General features: G+C 43.7%; 1 protein-coding gene across 6 annotated transcripts in view; it reads right to left on the bottom strand.

Annotated features, from left to right (window-relative positions):
- Positions 1–22,630, bottom strand: part of npas1 (neuronal PAS domain protein 1) — a 61,593-nt gene that overhangs the window by 34,520 nt on the left and 4,443 nt on the right. For 3 of the 6 annotated variants that reach the window (XM_085916298.1, XM_085916297.1, XM_085916303.1), the window contains one exon: positions 3,529–3,667. The exons of 1 other annotated variant lie outside the window; for it this stretch is intronic. The gene's annotated coding sequence lies outside the window, so the exon portion shown is untranslated. Of the gene's footprint in view, positions 1–3,528; positions 3,668–6,466; positions 6,574–22,630 lie in introns of all 6 variants that reach the window. 2 more of the 6 variants (XM_085916299.1, XM_085916300.1) reach the window with 2 other exon arrangements.

Below are 22,630 nucleotides of genomic sequence, written 5' to 3'. Positions count from 1 at the left end.
CGCCCACCCCGCACCCCAACCAACCGAGCAACCAAGCAAGCAAGCCAGCCAGCTACCTCGCTCGCTCGCTCGCTCGCTCCCTCCCTCCCTCCACACTTTTTCTTTCTTGCTGTCAAAGTTGCCTTTCAAATGCTGATGAGCAGCCGGAGCGAAAGAATGAGGGAGAGGAAGGGCGACGGAGGAGTGGACCACTCAAACAAGTGGGGAGATTCCTTCACATCCAAAAAAGAGAAACGTCCCGGCCCGTCCCGTTGGGGCATCAGTGGCCAAAACATTAGGTACACCTGCAGGAGGGCATATAAGTGTTCATTCATTTCAGCAGAGTGAAAAAGATGATTTTGATTTCTGTTGATGAATTCCAATGACTTGTCATTTGTTTCTTAAGTAGGTTTAATTGAATTCATTTTTCAATCAATAGACCATTAATAAATGACGCATCTGTAAAGGTTGACCTCACCTCTCAATGAGGATAAGTTGTATCAAAAATGGATTGTTTCATATCACAATTTGCTGGGGTGACCAAATGCACTTCATCATAATGAGAGCTGTTTCTAATATTTTGGCCTCATCGCAAAGCTAACTCAAATATTTAACAGCTGTCAACATGACGGAGTGCAGTTCTACACCACTACAACCACACTCATAAACATATCGTTGCATTCACCTAATTGATTAATTAAGGTTAAACAAGGACTCTCAGTGACCTTTCCATAAGGGAAACACTGACGCAGAGGAAGGAAACAAATAAGAAATGATGCTGGCTATTAAATAAAATAAAATAAAAGGAAAACACTGACGTAGAGGAAGAAAACATTAAAATTCCAACAGGAAATACAGAAATAATGCTGGCTATTAAATAAAATAAAATGGGATCGATAGGATAGCAAAATAAAAAAAAAATAGAACTTGGAATGTTTTGTGTAATAAGAACAGGACATTTCATTAGGTACACTTGTAATCACAAAAACAATAATAGCAGGATTTTTCATAGCGCTCATAGGCTGCCAAGTACTTCTCCCTAATGACAAGAGCGTAAACACAAGTGATACTTCTCGAAATATCATCCAGTACGCCGACTGCAGCAGTTTTGTGGCTTTTATATATCGCGATAAAATCGTAAGATTTGACACATTATGCAGAAAATAGCATAAGTAAGGGCGACATCATTTTACATTGTGGCACCTATGGTTCCGTCAGTTTATCAACAATGTTGTTTCCATGTGAAAGATGAAGCATGAAGCGTCAACCTTAATGACTCTGATCCTTCATGAGGGCGATTTGTCTTGAGCGTTATTTTGACACTTAAAGAAATGTTTGGCTACACTCGTGATATGATTAATGAAAACTCAAAATAATAATATTCACGGGATTTAAGTATTTACTTATAAACGCAGGCAAACTGGCCAAAGTTTTGTGTCATGTAAATTTCCACAAATTTCAGCTATTATTTTGCAAGATAGTTCAGGCTGATGGGTTTGGGAAAGGGAGGGCTGCGCCGTTGTGGGAGTGCTTGCAGCTGAGTTTAATCATTGCCAATCAAAGCGGCTTCTTTCATTGCCTTTAAATGTGGTATTCCGGTCACGCACTTGTCTCTCGACATGGCGGAAGCGCATCTGTGCCATGAAGTGGCCCCTTGGAGACCCCCCCTCACCCCCACCCAACCCTCGTGTGCCCTCCTGTCGCTGCGCTGCCCAGTGAGACCATTTAAAAAAAATACACAAATTTCTGGATTATGACTTCCTACTGTTTTCCTACTATTTTGAATCATGATGCAATCTTTTTTTTGCAAGCTTGATGCCGCAGAGAGATTTTGCGATAGCCTCGTCACACATCGCCTAACCGATAAAATCGCAGAACAAGTCACGGTGGACCAATGAAACTGTCGGCGTCCGTGTTCAAACTGAATCTTCATTACTGTCATTTACATAATTCAGTGGGAGGCGTGGAAGAAATTTTGGCCAGCCTCTTTCTGAGAGAAAAAAATAAAATAAAATCACAATCCGCTGGTATTTACGCCGAGACGCGTAACGTGAATGGTTGTTTGTCTACCCCAGCGATTGACAGGTGACCAGTCTAGAATTTACCCGACCTCTCCCCTCAAAGCCACCGGGGGCCAAAATTCAGCGACAAATATTGCAAAACCAGTTTTTTAAAGAGAAACAAATCGGGAAGCGGCTTGTGTTCCGACACATCCGGCATAATCGTTGATTAAAATGGCGGCGAATCGAGCGTCAAATCCTGGAACCTTGAGTATGACGACTCGCTCTACGAGCAACTCAAAATGGATGTGTATTGACGCCAGACTGTGTGCGTAAACAGCCCCGTATACGTTTGAAGGCGCGCTGCACACGCGCATGTGTCTACGTGAACAAATAATCACACTCAGACTCACTCAAGTATACTCTCTATACCAAAATACCCCCCCCCCCCCCCTCGCCCCCTCCCTCCCACCCCGCCCGCCCGCCTTCCACCTCTCCTCTGTTCGTTCCCCTTGCCCTCAAACGCTACTCAGAATATTGATACATCACCCCCGCCCCGTCTTCCTCTCCTCCCTCTCTCCCTGTCTCTCCCTCTCTCCCTCCATCACTCACTTTCTCCGCTGAATACTGATAGGCTGTCTCGTCCGTGGTCTGAGTTTCAAATCTCTTCCTCCCGTCTCTGCGGCTGGAAAAAAAGCGCCGGCATAAAGGAGCAAATAGCACACAAGTCAAAGCACAGAGGTAGACATAAATTCACTTAAGTACCATTTCAGATTATGTCAAGCCCGCCCCCCCCTCCCCAAAAAAAGAAGGTGTGTGTGTGTGTGGGAGGGCGGGGGGGAGGGCATTGTGGGAAGATGGGGTGGCTAGAGTGGGGGGGGGGGGGTGGGGGGCATGAGAAGAAAAGTGCTGCTTTGATTGGCCCGCAGCGGAAACTGGCCTGAGTAGTCCGGCTGCACGGTGGCGAGCGGGCGGGCCGGCGGGCGACAAAAGGGAAAAGACGTGTGAAAAGTTCAGGCAAATGAAGACGCATTCAGAAGGTTTTGTACGACAACCTCCCTCCCGCCTCATTGTGGGACTTGTCAGCCGTGGCCCGGCGGAGGCGGGAGGGGAGGGTGGGCTGAATGAGGTCGTCAACCAGACCCAGTGAAGCCCCCCTGAGCACGCACACACTCATGCACACACACACACGACAACGCAGCAATGAAACAGACTGACAACGTGTTGCTTTTCTCACAGAAGGCGCAAAAGCCTTTCAGGATTGTCGCGATGGTGCATGTGTGTGTGTGTGTGTGTGTGTGTGTGTGTGTGTGTGTGTGTGTGTGTGTGTGTGTGTGTGTGCGCGCACTGTCTCGTTCTGTCTGCATTCGAAGTACACAGACACTCCGAGAGAGTGTGTGAGCATGTTTGTCCTCCAAGTCTTCCCCATTTGTCCTTGACGCAGACTTGCAGGGAGTATGTGTCTTTCTAATAGAGGGAGAAAAGTGTGTGTGTGTGTGTGTGTGTGTTGGTGGGGTGTGTGTGTTTGGGGGGGTGGGGGGTCACTAACTTGAGCAAACTAGCACTCGTCGCTCCAACAGGGGGCAGGATGTGACAAGCAAGTGGGAGTTTCCGGCGCTGTCAGGAACAAGGACATGTGGACTGCGGGTTGAGTAGACATCCCGTATTCCCCACACAGTTTTGGATTCCTGTCAAATAATATTACAGGTAGATTATAATTCATGTCAAGATAAAGTGGAGCTCAAAACTAGATAGTAAGAGGTATTAAAATAGTCGCAGACAGGGTGGGAACTAAGATCCGAAAATTTCAGGGCTAAAGACACACTGCAGGAAATTATTCCCAATTTTTTTTTTTGTTAAACTGAATATTTTTATGGAATCATTCTCATTAAAAAAAATAGTTACTTTGATTTATTATAGAATAAGAATTTTTTTTTTTTAAGTTCCATTACGTGGCTAATACTAATGTGCACGCCTCGACCACAAGAGGGCAGTGTAATAAATGATTTTGTCTGTCTACCTGTGTTGCATCACCATTTATGTTCCAATGTCTGTAGTTTGAAGTGTTTTAACACTGCAACATCAATGCTAGTTTTGTTAGCTCCTGCGTGGTGTTTTGTATTGTGTCTTAGCATTAAAATGGACAATTTGTGGTGGTATCCTAGCAGTTGAGTTTTTTGGGGGAAGGCAATGACAGACGTGTTCGTCTTTTGAAACCATCAGTCATGCTCTCATACTAAAATCTATTTTTTCACTGTTTAGCGTGAAAAGAAATAAGAGAACGAATTCCATTGTAGTCACCTTGATAGTATTCTTATTTAGAATAACATTGTCGGATCCTGACTGCGGACGCACACGATGGCGGCGAGTACAAAAGGTTCTTTTAATGATTCCGTAAGAGGAGATAATATTCTAAATGTATCAGACAATTCTTTGAGGGCGCGTGGCCATTAAAGAGCCATTTTGCTGTCTGTTGAATACGCTCCTCCATATTTCATTGAGATGCATATCTGCGTTTCACACTGTCTGCCTGCTCCGTTATTCTCTATTCAGAAGTGACCCATTGCTCCCTGCCATACAATCCTTCACCTTCCTAGCTTAGAAGTAATTACCACTTTAATTTGCTGCCTGCTTTTGTGCATGTGTATCTCTGGACCTGTGTGTGTCCATGCATGTGTGTGTCTATATGGATATTGGTGCGAGGATTCATCACCTAAACCGTATGAGCAGGATTTGTACAGGTTTTCAAGAAATGATGAAGTCATCATTTACATTTAAATATTACATGGAAACAATCATGCTAATCAATTTTTTGGGGGGCAATGCACAAATGCATTTATAAAATGTTTAAGTATAGACAGTGGCATTGAGCTGCATTTCAGAACAAGGCCTTCAGCGAGGATGTTTTTTTTCAATTAATTTCTCATCACGTCCGACAATCGTCCTCCTCCTTTAATGTGTGAACACGCCGAGCCAATGTCAGCTCAACCAATGAGAGGAGTTCATATCCAAGACTATGAAATGGAAATTAGAGACTGTTGGAAATACATGAATATGATTTCATTTAACTTGTAAATAAAAGTCAGACCTACATATTGAAGATAGGTTTGGAAAAAAAAAAGTGTCAAATACAAACAGCAGCCTAATGATGAATGACTAATTTAATGTCTTAATCATTTGCTTAAAATTGCTTGTTTGGATGACAACACCCATTATCATGATTATTATTATTTCCAATCATAAAACAGCACCTCTATAATAAAACTTGTTTTCCTCATTGGGAAAAATCACAAAGGAAATCAGTCTGATTAAATTAATTTGATATTAATAGAAGAATAAGTACAATTGTGAATATCCTTAAATATTCCATGTGTGTGTGTGTGTTGCAGGCAAAACAATCTGTGTGTCCAGATAACACAATTAACATGCATGTCACCGTCTAATATGCAATATTACTTTAACTTTGGTCTCCACATTTGCAGATTTATTCCCAAACAGCCATGCAAATGAGCGCATATACGAACGAGTGTGTGCGTGTGCGTACTATATGATTTGTTGTACTTTGTGCGTCCGTGCGCGTGTGTGTGTGTTTATGTCTATCCTCCCATTGGTCCAATTATTCCACAACAAAAGCTCATCTGCTTCCCTGCATCCTTTAAAAAAAAAAAAAAAACCTCACCCGACTCACCCCTGCAGTCCCACTGGTGCCCCCCCCCATCACCCCTGCACAGCCAGATCACAAAAACCACTGCCCCCCCCCTATCCGCAAACCTCTCGCAGGACCTCCACTGTACCCCCACACCTCCAAATCATCTCCATTGTTCCCACTTTGTCGCTCACCTCCTTTCCTGGTGTCTTTCTCCTCCTTCATTTGCCCCCTAAACTCTTCCTTTGGCCCCGCCCCTCCCCATTCTTCCCACTATCGCCCCCCCCACCTGCACTCCCCAGTCCCAGGTGAGCTGACGACACAAGGAGAGCCAAAACACCCGGTGAATATTAATGGTTTGATCTGAATATTAATAAACTATGCATCTTAATGATCTTTGGGAAAAAAAAAAAAAAAGAAAAACAAAGAGCTTCAATAAAACGCTATACTGCGGGGACACGAGCGCACACGTCGGCGTGGACACGATCCGTCGCGCAATGTGCAGCATAGTTAAAACGAGGCCTTATCCTCCGACCCGTTGTTTAAATGCTGAGCGTGGCGCTGAAGACAAATGCCTTCTCTCTACCTCCTCCTCTTCCTCCAGCTCACCAAATGAAGACACTTCTCCTTTCCCACGTCTTTCTCCTCTATCTCATCCTGTTGCTCACTTCACTTTCTTTTTATCTCCTTCTGCTCGCTTAGTTCAGCTAGCTCCCGTTTCACCTAGCTTTCCCCGTTACTCGCTTCCCCACCCCTCTGGATTTTTTTTTTTTTTTTTCCCAAACCTCGCCCCAACAAACTATCTCACCCCCTTTCCCGCTATATATTACCCCATCCTCACCTACTCGATATTCCAGCCTTGTTCTCCTGCAGTCTCCAGAACAACTTTCTGACCCACTTCCTCTCTCGTCCCTGGCCTCCTGATCAAAGCCTGCAGGACGGCATCGCCTTGGGCAGAGGAGAGGGAGAACGTGAGCTGGGTGGGGAGGCGGCGAGGTGGATTTTGGAAGGGAGAGGGGGGGGGGGCGGATGAAGGGATCCGAGTTGAGAGGAAAAGAGGAAGAGACAGATCGAGAAGGGATTGAGACGCAAGCCGGAGATCACAAAGCTCGGGAAAGAGGAGCCAGGTGCCCTCTCAAGCCCAAGGACAAAAGCTCTTCCCGGCTGATCACACACACACACACACACACACACACACACACACACACACACACACACATGTGCACACACACATGCGCGCAGACGCAGTGGGAAAGGTGTCAGCGCCCACATGTGCGTTATGTGTGACGACAAGGTTGACATTAATGTGGTGTGATAAGGAAAATGTCTTTTTTTTCGGGGGGGGGGGGGGGGGGGTTTACTCACTGCCAATTTTGGAAGAGGCGGAGGACTGCAAATTCAACAGGAGCTTTCATAAATTACACTTTCAGATTACATGTCGGCCCATCTTGTTATTCTGTTTTGGATTCGGGCGCTGCACACATGAGCGCTGCTGACAATGTGTGTGTATGTATCACAGCGAGTGTCAATCAGGGCGTTTGAAACTTGCCATGAATACGAGGGGGTGGCGATCGGATGGCGACCGGTCCGTTTGGGGGCTCTGTTTTTGTGACCTGTTGTGGTCTAAAGCTGCGCATTGGGCAGGTTAGACTTTGGTTTGGTTTTTCGCAGACACATGCTGCTTGGTGTTGTTTGAAATGGAAATTTTGCGCCGTTGTGGGCGTGAACACGATTATGTTCATTCCGACAGCGCCGAACGAAATTCAAGGTTGGTTTGTAATGGAAAAATTTGATTTAATTATTTAAATCCTGACAAAAATAACCAAAAAGTACAGTGGTCCCAGATTTACAAATTTACCAACATACCTTTTTTTTTTTTTTTACCAGGCTTTCTTACATGTTTAATTTTAATTTTTTGCTTATGCCAAAACACCAGATTTTTTTTTTTCCAATTGCCAGTTAATTTCTATACATTTTCACGGAATGTTGAAATCCCCCAGTTTGAATTCCCATGGAACCCTCGAATGGAAACTGAACTTCATTTGTGAGAAGACAGTAAGCAGTACACACGTCTCCCTCCTGTCTGCATGTTCCAAAAAATACAACACTATTTTGTAGTCCAATGTCGTAGCCGATCCTTTCTCTAATGATCTCAAATTTTAACGAGATGTGTGGTAACTTTAGCTTACTGTTTTATTTGCAATTTAAGACTAACTATAATGACCCGTACAACCTCTTGAAAATCCAAAATGACAGATAACCTGGTTGCAAAAGTTTGCACACCCTCTTGCACACTAAATAAAGACTTTTGATGGTCACGGTTTGACTCTGGAACAGATGATTTCAATTATAATTGATCCCTTAGGGAAGATGCGTCGTGAAATTAGAACAAATTGGGAGTGTAGCAGGCGTCACACAACAGATTGCGTTTGATTCGCGAAGCCCCACTGTATTTTAAGTCTTAATTTCTCCAAAAAGTATGAATTATTCAGCAAGTGTAGACGCTAATTTGCAACAAATTATGAAAAGCGGAAAAATCCGCTTGCAGCTTGTTATATCAAGGAATTCAGAGACTTTTAGGAGCTTTTTACAATGTAAACAAGCCCGTCTTTGGTGTGGGCTTGGAGTCTAAGGGATGGTCCATCCCAGCGGCCGTGTCAGTCGGAAGCGGGCGGGAGAAGAGATGAGGTGTGGTGGTGGGGGGGGGGGCGCTATAGGCGTGAAGGATGGAAGAACACCAGCACATTTGTACCCAGAGTGAGGTAGCATGTACTTTAACATTCCCCGCGCATCCCGACAAAGAGCACTAATTATAAATAAATTAGGGACACGACACGGTGCACCACAAGGGGTTGGCGGGGTGGGGTGGTGGGGGGTGCATGGAGAGCCAAGAGCTAAAAGAAACAGACAGAGACACCGGAGTGAGGGAGAACAAGACAGGAGAGATTTTGCAATGACATCGAGGTGCAAGTGGGAGAAGAAAGTAGATAAGAAATAAGAGGAATGAAGCGCGGGAAGGCCAGGGGATAGGGGGGGGGGGGGGGTGTAAGTGAGCGAGTATACAAGGCCTGAATCCTCAAAATATAGCTTGAGCATACATCCGCTGCCAAAAAAGCACGACAAGATTCCCACAAGATGACGGAGCCCAGGCGCCGCAATGTGTTTGAACGCAGATAGAAGAAGGTGGCGGGGAAATTAACAAGCGCAATGACACAAAGGGGAGAAACGTCAAGATGAATGGTTGGGAGGGGAAATAAGAGGGGGGGAGAAAAAACAAATCGACCCCCGTTTGGAATGAATTGTCTGTGTTTTAGAAAGGAAGCGATATCAATCTGATTAAACAAATAATACGCAATAAGGAGGAGACAGAGATATCAAGCGGAGTCAACACTCCCGACCTGTCACTCACAGCTTATCTGAGATGACTTGTCAAGCCAAGCGAGTGCGTGGCAAGAGACTGCAGTGTGCGCTTGCCAGTGTGTGTGTGTGTGTGTGTGTGTGTGTGTGTGTGTGTGTGTGTGTGTGTGTGTGTGTGTGTGTTCAAAAACTAGACAGTTTTGTTTCTTAGTATCGTGTGCGCAAACGTGTTTGTGAGTATGTGCTGCGTATGCGTGTTTTTTTGTGTATGTGTGTGCGTTCGTAAGCTTGCCCGCCTCGGTCATGTTTTGTAACTATTTTATTTGTGTGCGTCTGTGTCATGTAAGTTTTCGGAAGAACATCTGAGATGGTTTGCGTGTCTTGTACTTTGTGTGTGTGTACGTGTGTGTGTTCTTGTGTTCTACCTGCGCATGTGAGGTGTTGTGTGTGTGTGTGTGTGTGTGTGTGTGTGTGTGTGTGTGTGTGTGTGTGTGTGTGTGTGTGTGTGTGTGTGTGTGTGTGTGTGCGCGCCACTCAAGTTTTTGATCATGGCCCAATGTGTGTGTTTTACTGTATGTGTGTGTGGAGTGAAAGCCATGCCCCTATCTAAATGGATCACACTTCTTCAGAGCGAGCCGCCATTTCTCAAAGGCTGCCATCTCCGTGGAGACAGACAGACAGATATAGATGGGAAGGAAGGAAGGATGGATGGATGGATGGATGGATGGATGGATGGATGGATGGATGGATGGATGGAAGGGTGGACGGATGATGATTTCGGAAGGGGACCACCCAAGGGGATGTCCTGTCTGAAGCGAAGAAGGGATGACGGGCGCCGGGAGGTAAAAACAACGGCAGCGCTCACACGTGAAGCGTCCTAACGTGACGGAAGTTAACAAGCACGATAAAGAGGGAGACATTTATTGTCGGAGGGCCAAGTGGCCTTCTTGTCGCGTCGCGGCTCCACGGATGGGGTCAAAGGTCATCGGGACTGTGACAGAGACCGAAAGGCTCGCTGATTGACCCGCGCTTGGCCCCCTACTCATCACGGGCTGCACTCACACATGATGTCACTTTTTGGACTTGAGCGAGCACTCAAGACTCACGAGTAAATAGAAAAATTAAATTAAAAAAATAATAATAATAAAATACAAATATATATTAATAAATATATTAAATATATATATATTTTTTTAAATAACGGTCAAGATATCTAATGAATCAAATTGAATGAATGACTCCAAATTTCAAAATCACCAACTCTAGTGGCAGCCAGACCTTTTTTTTCCCCGTCCGATTTAATTTGTGGCGACCGCACCTCCTCAGACACTCCATTATTAACGTGAAGCTTCCATACGAGTCTTGTGTGTAAAGTTGCAGCAAAGAGGGGAGGGGCGGGGCCAGGGGGGCTTAAAGGCAGGTAAAGAAGAAGAGCGAGGAGCAGCTTGTTGCATTAGCATTCCACCAGCGGAGAGGCTGTCTGTTTGCCTCTGGCAGCAGCCGACAGAGGGGGGACACTCTCTGCATCCTCGCGCAGCTCGTCTATCTCTCCCTCTGTCACTGTCTATCTCTCGCTCTGTCTGTCTGTGCCTGTCTCGCTCTCGCTTTGCGCTCGCCCGCTCGACATCCAACAGCACCCCCACCCCCCTTTGCCGGCCCCTTTTCTTTGCCGCCGCCGCCTGTCACCGTTTTTCTCCACCCGGGACGTTTTCCTCTTGTATCTCCCCCATCTCGCTGTCAGAGCAGCATCGTGCTTGTTTATCTCTCCCGCCACTAATTTTCTATTGTGCCGCTGTCTTTTTCATTAAGAACCCAGCATCCGACCCACCTACAGGGAGGGGGGGAGGCAAGCACCAACATCACACATCTATTGCTGGTCAGTACAGAGAATTAAAATATGATCATAAATACTGACTCGCGAAGCTGCTGCACTTTTCAATATTAGTCAGTTTTTGCACAGGATAAAGAATGCCTATATTGTCTGTCTACATGTGTTGTTGCTCCACCATTTGAGAGCAAAACTTGAGGGATTAGTCGATTGAAACCGTTACCATGGTGATTTTAATAAACCATTAAAAGCATGCTTATAGATTGATGAAGTCTTTGCGTTCATAATCACAGTATTCGCTTTGACTTATTCAGTGAATGAAAGACTGTGTACCGAACCTCAAATTTGAGATACACCTGCACTGTCTTTTGAAATGTGATAACCATGACTCCTTTTGTTCTCCTATGCCTGTTAAAAGGCACGATTTGGGCTCCATCCTCCACACTGGAAATGAATATCAAGCCTTTCCAATGTGACCTTCAGACTTAAACGGGCTTTATATCCATAAAAGGGTCAGGTTCGCTGGAATAATCACCATTTTATAGTTTCAGGTGAGAGGCCAGGAGAGGCCTCAACAGAGACGATCCCAAGTGTCTGCTGACCTCTGAATGTTCAACAAAAGGTATATTTAATTGTTATTCATTAGAACCGTTCTATTTATCTGTGTCCTTCTTCATGATTGCATGATGAATTTAGTGCCAGTATTTCTTCAACACGTGGAAAATAAAACAAAGGGGGAAAAAAAAGTTTGGTGTGATTTTTTTCTCTGCACGATCGCAAGATCCTGAATAGCAAATATGGCGTCATATCTCCTGCAATACATCACAATTCTTTAGACTCGGTCACAAGAAGCAGAATAGAAGCAGTAGTGACAGGCTTGAAAACTCAACTAAAAAAGGGTTAAGACTACAAAAGTGCACGCCGCTGTCTGGCCACTTTCAGACTTCACGCACTTTGACTTTTTTTTTTTTTTTTTTTCTTCCCTGCACAGCTTTGAGCCACAAACACTTTTCCGGCGTGTCAAGTCCAGTCTGTCTCTTCTCTGCCATGAAAGAAGTCAATCATGCAGAGGATTCAACCTTTGTCAGCACTTTGCCGCTTGACGCCTGTGAACACGGCGTACACGTTAGCGCCTTGACCACATTTAATTCACTGTCTGTCGGCCTCAAAGCGAATCACGGCCGCGCGCTAGGAAACACTTTGTGACATCACTGGATGGCCATGGAACAAAGTCAGCAAGTAAGCGCGGTGGGTATCAACATAATGCTCTGATGACTGCTGCTTTATCAAATTGAATTAGATCATACCGGTTTAGCATGGCTGATGTGTGGAGAGGCAGTGGGGGGGGGGGTATCCAGTCAATAGCATGCTACTCGCTTGAGCTAACGTAAGGCGGCATCTCTCAGAGACAAAATGCATTGCCACTAATTAATAGACTATTAAATAAAAGCCAGCTAATGACGCCTTGAAAGCAGAGGCATGACATTTTGTAACATTTTGTCCTTGGCCACCAGGGGGAGTCTAATACATCAACACATTTTTAATGTTGATTTGATGGCGAACACAAAAAGGCTGTTATAAATTCCATCAATATTTGTCATCTTTAACAGGATATTAAAAATATTCTTTTGAGTATTGCTGTATTGTCTGTGGGTAGTTCAAATCATTGGTGGAGCTAGAGAGGGGGGGGGGGGGCTGCATGGGGCACTGCCGCCCCCCCTGATTTTTTTTTCTACATTTCCCTATGTCTCCCGTAGGAAATATATCGTGAATGTTGATCAGAATTTATAAAAATTATAAATAAATAAAAATTGCATACCCCCGTCTCCACTTTAACACAAAAAAAGTTAAAGTCAAACGCAATTTCATAAATGTCCTACTTAAACTCATCAACTCAAGTCAAAGTCACATTACTTGTCTCCCTCTGATAAAATGTGTAACGGAGATAGAAAAAAAATGATCAGCTGAATTGGGTGGGGCACTTCCCTGCTTGCCCCTACCTAACACGGAGTCAGCACTGTACAACCAGTTCATCTCATGGGAGTGTTTTAGCAAATGAGGCTTTTATTTCTTCATGTAAATGTGCTATCAAGAGGAGGTTTTTATCTCCTCTCGCGCTGTGAGCGATTGTCGGACTTAACCCGGACATAATCAACTATTTTTGTTTCATTGTGCCCGAAACTCATCCTTCTCATTTAAAAGGTACTGTATCACCCCTGTCTCAATTCATCATCGCCTCTCCCTCTGTTTGCCCTTCCGCGTTTCCTCCCCCCGCACCCTTGCATCCATCTTGTTCCCGCCCCCCTCCGGCCCAGCCACACCATTCTGGTATTCCCAAAGTCATCTGCAATCAGACATCTTCAATGGATTAATTACACTGTCCTCACGTAGCTTGATTGAGCATCTAACACCCCCACCTCCTCGGACCAAAACACCCCTCACCCACTCTTTGCCCACACCCACTCGTAGACATTGCATTCTTCCACTCCACCTTGCTTCCTTTCCTTTCCTTTCCTTCTCTCCTCTCCTCTTCTAAACTTCACCTCTTGTTAGCCCCGTGTCTCCACCCCTGCGGGCTGCGGCGCCTCGCTAATTGGACATCGATCGGTATTGGGTCCTCTCCATGATCTTTCCTGAATATTGGGATCAGACTAACTTAAGAATGAACTGAGGTGAAGCGTGCGTAAGGAAAATGGATGAGTGAGAGAGGCAAAGGCAGGCTAAATGCCTCAGCTTAAAGAAATACAATATGGTACGTCCAGGCACTTTTTTTTTTTTTTTTTGCATCCCCATGTGTTTGCGCTTTATTTAAGTCGGTGATACGCAATTAATGTGCAGTGAAATTTCTTCGGGTAAGCCCTGGAATGATCCAATTTTACTTCATTGGTCTGAAAATGATTTATTCATAAACTTCTTTCTATGCCAGCGACGTATATTGACAGTAAAATAAAATAAAAAATAATATAAAAAGTAAGAAATAACATAAAATAATCAAAAATAATATAAAATAAAAAATAAATTTAAGGCTCATCAGCCATAATATTCGATACACCTGCACAAAACTGAATGGATGTTCAAAACAAACATGGTGAATCGGCATTTCGATGTTATGTATGAAGTAGAAATGTGTTTAAATCCAAAACATTTTAAAAAATATATTCTTGCACCGTCTCTGCATTCTGTTAGCTCCTCTGCTTTTAAATGTCTTTACCTCTTAAATGCTGTACTTTTAATTATGTTGAAGCACATCGAATTACCTCGCCATTAGAATGAATTGCGATTTACACTCACTGACACTTCATTAAGCCCGTTAAATAGTATTTCCGGCTTCAGTTAATCATCGGGCTGCGTCGTCGCTACTTGAACAACTAAGGACCGCATCTCAAATGAACACAATCAGGTGGCTGAAAGTAGTTTAACTCGAAGATTTGATCAAGAGCATGCATGGTAGTCTCGTTATTAGCATCTTTGCCTCTCAGTTGGTGGCCAGGCCAGAGCACAGCCTGAGTCCTGCACAAACTTTCCTGGATTAGAATCCATCTCAGCTGAAGGCAGCGCAGGTCGGCATTTCTAAGACTACAACCGCAACAATAAACCTACTATTAATTAAAACTGTCAATTAAAATTACGAGGGAATTCTTGATACAGCAAGACTGGTTGGTTTTATGGTCTAATGGAGCATCCTCTCCATGGAAATGAGTATAGATATTTTTCCTATATCGAAACGATTGTTGTCATCAGATTAGAGTCACTTTGAGAAGCTCCTGCAACACTAACAACCGGCTCATTTCATTGGCTCACGCACATGCGCACGCCCGCAGACACTCACAAACACACACTCACGCGCACACGCAATCTCTTTCGCACTCTCGGCTGCAAAACACCCATCCCGCTCGCATCAATCATGGATCCCAGACCATAACCCTCCAAGCAGAGTGCTGCTTTGAGTCATTCTAAAACCATGATGGATGACAACTTCCCAAAGCAATCCCTCTTGTGCACGCCAGCATCATTTAACTAACAGCGTCTACCTGCCCAGGCCAATAGCCCCCCCCCCCCCCCCCCCACCCTCCAATCCCCACCCATCCACCCACCACCATGTCATCTTTCCACCTGAAAACTGATCATCAAAAATCATCAAAGTTAAAGATTCCTAATAATCATATCAGTTGCATCAGTCATACGAGTCCAGGACAGGTGGAACAACGCAAACAATATGGCCAAGCAAAAAAGTGACCAAAGCTACATCAGGCATCTGCTATAAACGCAAGAGAAATTCAGACCCTGGTAAACAACATGGCATCTATAAATCATGTGACGTAGATTTAACCAATGACAGAAGCAGCATGGTCAGTTCATTCATCTCAGACGGCGGCCATTTTGCCACTTGTCGGCGATTGGAAATGACATCGCAGTTGCTCACGACCAATCACAGGTCAGCTTGCAAATGTCACATGACCCACCTCAGAAAACAGATGAGTCGTGATTGGTCACCGTCACGTTGAAATTAAGAGATTGCCGAATAAAAGGACTGAGCAACGGTAAAACTAATCTGACACGAGCTTTTAGAAGTCTCCAATTCTGGCCTCATGCATGAAATTTCTAATGAGTTTTGAAAAAAAAATAGCCAACTTTTTGTGGCTTTGACTATCTCGCAATATCTTGTTTCCGAGACATTAGAAGGCTGTCACAGAGGAATGATCTCGGCCCAGGACGTTATCTCCCCGCCTCTCGCCTTCTCTCGATCATGAGTGGTAAAGACAGGATTGTGAGGAGGTTAAGCTGACCTCAGGCTCACGCTTTGGAGTGGGGCTTACCCGGGAGTGCCAGATGACAAAACATTTAGCCCAATCTAACTTGCAGCTCGCTGACAGGCGGAAACAAAAGCAGCCTCGGAGGGATCCGGAATCACTGAATGAATGTCAATTAATTTCACAGGACCGACTTGAATTGATTAGAATATAAAACAATCTTTCTTGAACGCAGAGGGGAATTGACGTGCGAGACCTTCAAACAGAGAGAATGCGGAGGAATGACAAAATGAAAGAAAGATGAGTGATTTGTCGGCGCGTGCGCGCACGCACGCCTGTGCGTGCTTGTCGGCGTGTGTGTAAAGTAATTAACATGATGGGCTACCCCTCAGCCAGATAGCCCGTTCCCTGCAGCGAGGTCGTTCGGCAGACATTAACAGACACCTGAGCCGCCTCTCAGACAACAAACACGCCATGCATCTCTAATGCAAACACGAGCAAACATGTTCCGCCCACATTTCCCCGGCAACCGACACCTGCTGCAAACGCGCGGCAATCGGCGGACGTGACGGCGTGCGCATTTGGCTTGTCAGCGGCGCATATGGCCGAGCAAAACGCTCCCTGGTTATTCCCTTCATTACGCAAGCGTGACACTCTCGTGGATCAAATGAAACACATATGAAAGACATATTCATCTGCATAGTAGTCATTCAAAAGGTGAAAAATGAAAAAGCAAATTATTGCTTGGAGTGAGGTCAGCTGAGTTGAGTTCAATATTGCAATATCAAAAAAAAAAAAAAATGTGGAGTCACTCGTATCTCAAGACACCGCTGTAATCATTAGAGTTAAAAAAAACAACAACAACAACTCACTCAGTAATGTATGCTAGCAATGTACACATCATAAAATCAATGCGATGGCTCCTTTTGCCAGTTATTCATGATAACTGCAACCTTGCACAGTAGAAGTAAACAACAACTTGGAATAATCCAACATCAAAAAAGTTAAAGGCATGCAGGAGCACATGCGAAAGTTCTTCATCAGTTTTTTTTTTCAAATTTTAAGGTTTGTTTGGTGTGTAATAGAGCAGGACAGTAATTATTCACAAAATTAAAATAAAAAAAAAGACCATGATGCGCTTAAGATCAACCATAATAATTTGTCATTCTTTGCAGAGGATAAAGAATACATGTCTTGTTATCCAACTAGATGTGTCACTTGATCGCCTCTGGAGGCACTATTGTATTTTTACTGGTTTACAATATAAACCACAATAGAAATAGTCATTTTTATAAAAAAAATAACATTGAAGCTCTTTTGGAAATCTGGTCATTAAATGTTGATCCTGCAAACATAAAGAAATGAAAACTACAACTGTCTTGCTTGGAGTTAATGAGATATCCCACATGAACATTGGCAGCCGGCAAGAATGCTGACAATACCGTTCAGCTTTCCCTCCACCGCTATCTTTTGTTTCCTTCCACTTCATCCTTCACAAGCCTGAGACCTTCTCTCCTCTAATCCCAAAGCCGTGGCTTGGCCCAGACCCCAAACACCCCCCTCAGAAACACACAACCCCTAATTTGCTAAAGGATTAGAGTGGGGGCACAGAGGTCAAAGTGAGGCCGGCGCCACGGACCCCAAAAGAGAAGAAATGCAAACACGCTAGGGACCTCAGGGCCGGTGATACGCAGACGCACACACACACACTATGAACCCTGAACACATGACACAGACTGAGGGCTAAACAGCATTACGTATTCACGCACTAACCTCTTCTCCAGACACGTACTGAAACACAGACGGAGACGTGCACAAATAAACACTGACCTTAACGCTGTGACAAATACATATTAGCGCAATTTAAATGTATAACAACACTCGGCACGCAGACCTCCACCAAGGTTGAACTAAAAAAAATGGGAAAAATACGGTATTTATTTGTTTATATTGTTTGTATGTCCGAATGTTAACAGGCCGCTTTAGTGGTTCATGGACTTGCAAAATTGCCAAAAACAGAAAATAAATTCCAGAAGAAAAAAAAAAAAAAAAAAGTTTGCTGTCCACCATCAAAATTAATACATTTAATAATTGTGTGATGTTATATTGTGTTTGTGTACTTAATTTACATTTTAATTTACCTCACACTTCTCATTCTTTGTGACATAATTATTTTTTAATTACGACACCATACCAAGCAATTGATTTCTTTATACCAAGACACTAAATCTCAAAATCTAATTGAGTAACTTAACGCCGCCCTAAATTTGTGGAAGTTTTGCGTCATCCTAATAAGCAATCAAAGATGACACATCTGGCCTTAACACATCCTGACTTGGCGGAGTTAAAAAGGGAAAAAAAAAAAACTAAATTGAGAGGAATAACAAGTTCAGAGAAAGGTATGATGATGCCGGCGAGTGTAAGGCGTGTGGGAAGCGGGTCGTGGAAAAGAGAGAACGGGCGCAACAACAGGAGGGAGAGTCAGCCAGCGCGCAAAAGTGATTGTCAAGGAGAGACGGAACATCAGTGTGAAAACTTCTAAAGAAGGCCCCTGCTCTGGGTTTTAAACGCTCTCCTCCCTCAACCACTCTCCCTCTCGTGCCTTTCATGAATTAAAAGCACGGCGCTCTGTAGGGAGAGGCATAGTTAATTCCGATCAGATCTCCTCCACCTCCTCCCCGCCGCCGCCCTTCTAGCGCCGCTGCCGCCGCCGCTTCACTTCCCTGGGCGACGCTTGCCAGCAGTCTGACAGACGGAGATGGGATCTGACAGTAAACAGGCGCGCCGATGCCCGGCTCATGATTGACACGTAGGCAGGTCGGCGGGGGCCCGCCCCCCTCCTAATCCTGCCCTGTCAGCTCTAATTGGGGAGGTGGGGCTCCGTGTCACCAAGGTGACTGATTGACAAGACCCCAGCTTTGCATAGATATGAGGTAAAGGTGGGAAGGTTCACGCATGGCATCACACTGTTAACACTATGAAACTGCTAATAGAGATGTGTGTGTGTGTGTGTGTGTGTGTGTGTGTGTGTGTGTGTGTGTGTGTGTGTGTGCGCGCAGGTGAAGACTCATGAACATGTCAGAGTCCATAAATACATCCAGCACAATAAACTGTGAGCAATACTGACATGTACACAACATGGATACAAGAATTTTTGTATAAACGCACACACACACACAAACTCGCAAGCAGGTAGCAAAAGAGATGACGATGAAGAGGCGAGAGCACTAATATGCTAAACAACAAACAGTCTGTGCATAAAAGCCAGGTGAAGTGCTTATTTCTTGACTTGTCACGACCCTCCCAAGTAATTACTTAGTCCTAAACCTGACCTACAAGGTTATTAAGGCCCGAGCACATTAAACACATACACGGCCTGTTAGCAAACGTACACGAGCTCAGCTGACCCAAAAGTGTGCCGGAGTACAGGATAAGCATACTCAATTAGCATTGTTGGGACTAAAAAAAAGCTTACTTAATGGCCCAGTTGGCTGTGCTTCATTTTGAAAGGTTATTGTGTTGTGTTGTAGTAAAGTGATTTATGTTTATTTCATTTTTATATCACAAAAACATGGAATTACAATAGTGTTGTTTTAACTTTTTGTAGCCGCTGTAAATAGAATGAGCACGTTAGCTAAACTTCCAAGCGTGCTGGACGGATAGAAAACTTATTTGATGAGTGGACAGACGTATAGATGGACATACGGTACAGCCAACCTTGCTAGCTTGCTGGAAAAATGAAAAACTAATTTCATTAATGGACAGAAGGAAGCTACAAATGGACATACAAAAAGACCGAACTGGGAACTACCATGCTATAAACATTTAGTATCATGCTAACGAGTGGCGAGAAAGGGGACTAGAGAATTAATAGATGATTCAGTATAGACTAGCTAAACTTGCTACACTGCTGGAGAGATAAAAACGTAATTTGAGCAGCAGGTAGACACACACACTGACGGGGGAACAAAGAGATAGACACAAAGACGAATGGAAAGCTGTGATTCGGTGCTGGGAGACCTTTGCGCTAAATGCTAAACGAGGCTTATTGTGCTCTTGTCTAACAAGACTTGGTATGCTAACATCTCTTAATTTGCATACAAAATGAAGCACAGGGAGTTCGTTTACCCCCCCAGAGTTATTTACAGAAAACCTTTCCATTTTCAACATTTCAAATCAGGAGAATTACGAAACTCATCAAGTGGCTTTTGAGAAATATATTCAGTCGTGATGACTTTTCAGTGGATTAGTGAGGGATTTTACTTGTTGGTGGCCCAGAATCAAAGTCAGGGATCTAGCTTTGTGACTATAATTCATCTAATAAGAAGAAATATGAAATAGTTAAGCGTTGAAAACCCTCTGGCCACTTTATTAATTAAACCAATGCGACGGGCAGGATGATGGATCCTTCCCTGATGGATGTGCGAAATGTTTTATGTTTATGTAAGATACTTTACGAGTTGACTTGCCGTCTGCCGTGTTGCATCATGTTGACTTGACAGGTGACAGACGGGTATGCTGTACAAAAATGGATGATTGTAAACTTTTCTTTTCCACCTATGAAGGTCATTTTAAAGGAAGTGATGCTGGACTTGGAGTGTTCCGTAAAAATTATAGCAATGTATCAATATCAATTTTTCCCAGACAAACTTCAATTTGAGAACTGGTTTATTTTAATCATCTAAGAATTGATGATCAATTGTGCTGCCTGTGGTATCGGTGTGTAGTATCGGAGTCTTTTCAAATATGAACTCTGCTTAAGTTTTAAAATGATGGCGCAAATTGTGGCCGACTATAAAACGCACATATGCATGCTCAGGTGAGTGTGTGCGTCAATGTGTGTGTTTTGATTGACAGCTGCCACTGACCCATGCCAGTCAGAGTGCCATGCTGCGGGGCGACGGGGTCGATCGCTACGGAGACGACCTTCGCCCTCATCTGCATCCCGCCTTCATTAGCGGAGCCAGGCAAGGAGAATAACAACCCAATAAATTAATAAAGAGAAAGCGGCAGAGGAGGGAGGGGGGCAGAGGGCTAGGGGGGGGGGTGGTAGCGGACATGAGAGGAGGGGGGGAAAGGGGGGAAGGGAGGGCTGAGGAAAAGAGCAGTGAAGTATGGAGGGCTAGGACTGAGGGGGGTGAAAGCCGCGTGGCCGACTGTGTGTTCTGTGCAGGTAAAAAATAAACGAAGGGCGCTTGAGGATGATGGACTGAGGAGCTTTAGCTGGGCGGGCTTGGTTAGATTAGAAAAAATAACTTTCCAACTCTAGGGCCAATTCAGAAATGTGTTAAGCTCTTTTTTTTACTCTATTGATTTGCTTGACCTTCAAAGCAACATTTTCCATTGAGATTTGGAATAGACTGTACATAGGGATCAAATAAATTACAGTTGATAGTGTTCCTTGCTATATTGCGGTTCCCCGTTATTATTATTATTATTATTATTATTATTTTGGTTAAACAGTCTTTGTTTTTTATGTCTGCTTTTTGCCTGTTTGCCTAAAGTAAATCAGCACTAAGTGACAAAAGCTCAGAGCCTTCAATTAAAAAAAAAAAAGTCCTATGAAAGCTTGAGTATGACCAACCTGAATGGTTGTGTGTGTATTTTGAGTATCATCAGTTCAAAATGCAGCTTGAAATGATTTTTCTAGAATTTCATCCATCCATTCATTCAACTCACTTTGTTCAAATCACCTATTAATGTTATGTAACTCTTAACGGACTTGTCTTAAGTCATCCACATGACTAGTGGCCATCATCACCGCCTATTATAACACTTCCCAACATTGAATAAACAAAAAGTGTCGGATTTAAACAAGACTTTGAAAATCGAAAGAACATTTCAAGCAAAATTCTCCTCAAACATCCCATTTTGACAAACTCCAAGAGGTTCAACTTTGGAGGTCCCACTCTACCATCCAAGCCCTTCTTGGGATGAACCCCGACAGTTACTTAGCATGCCGGCAGCGCAACCGACGTGTTAATAACGGATGAGGTTTAATCATCTATTGTTCCCAATCTGTGTTGTTCATAAACAGAATGAAAACATAGAAGGAAGAAACACATCCACTCTGGCGGTAAAAAGACACACACGTGGGCACGCACACACACACACACACACACACACACACACACAAGAGAGAGGCGGCTGAGCTCGCCTTGTAAATAAATAAATGATGACCAAGTATGTTACACAGGATAGACTGTTGGTTGGGGGCTCTTCCCAGGAGGATTCTAGTAATGATGCATGCTCATGTTGCACGTTACTATCACTGTGAAGCTCAAATATATTTATGGGGCACTTTCAAAACAATCGTAGCTATAACAAAGTGCATGCTAAAGACTGAATAAAAAGCATAAAACACAACTACTATTTGATGACACAAATTGTGGCCAACCGAGTAATAGGCGCCATGCCCCAATTAATCGGCGAGTGTGTCGTATACTTTGCTAGTTTAGAGAAATAAATGACTCCCTTATCCCATGAGGGAACAAAAAGGGTAATAAGTGTAATTACCTTCGTTTGGAGACCCTATTGCTCATCTGTAGACATTTTAGCGCTGGAGCCATTTGAACAAGATAAAAGTGAAAAAAAATGACGGCCGGCTGCATTTTTTTTTCTCACTTTTATCATTTGAATTATGATCAGTAAACAACACATTGTGATGTTTTTATTGACTTCATCCGCCAACACAAATCAAGTCAAAAAGTGTGTTAGTAGCAGTAGTAGTTAGCATAATTAGCGCAACATGCTAACTCGCCAAAGTATTAGTGTCAATATTGGCCCGCCGGAAAAAAAATTATATATATATTTTTCATTTTCATCGAAATAATTCGACAATTAGTTTGCTTACAACAAGCATAAGTCATACAAAGAAGTTTGGAAAACTAAAATACTTTATCTTCATTAGGATGAGCTGTAATTTATCCAAGCTAATTAATGAACTTTTTTTTTTTTTTTTAAAGTACACTTTAGCTGACTTCATTGTGAGTAAAAACACCAAAACAGCATTGTGGCAAATTGCAGCGCATGGTGTAATTTGGTGTACACTCCACAACAGATCCCAATG

The sequence above is a fragment of the Syngnathus leptorhynchus genome, chromosome 7 (assembly GCF_054491065.1).
Source record: "Syngnathus leptorhynchus isolate UIUO chromosome 7, UIUO_Slep, whole genome shotgun sequence".
Taxonomy (NCBI): Eukaryota; Metazoa; Chordata; class Actinopteri; order Syngnathiformes; family Syngnathidae; genus Syngnathus; species Syngnathus leptorhynchus.
This window is presented reverse-complemented; position numbering and strand designations above follow the sequence as displayed.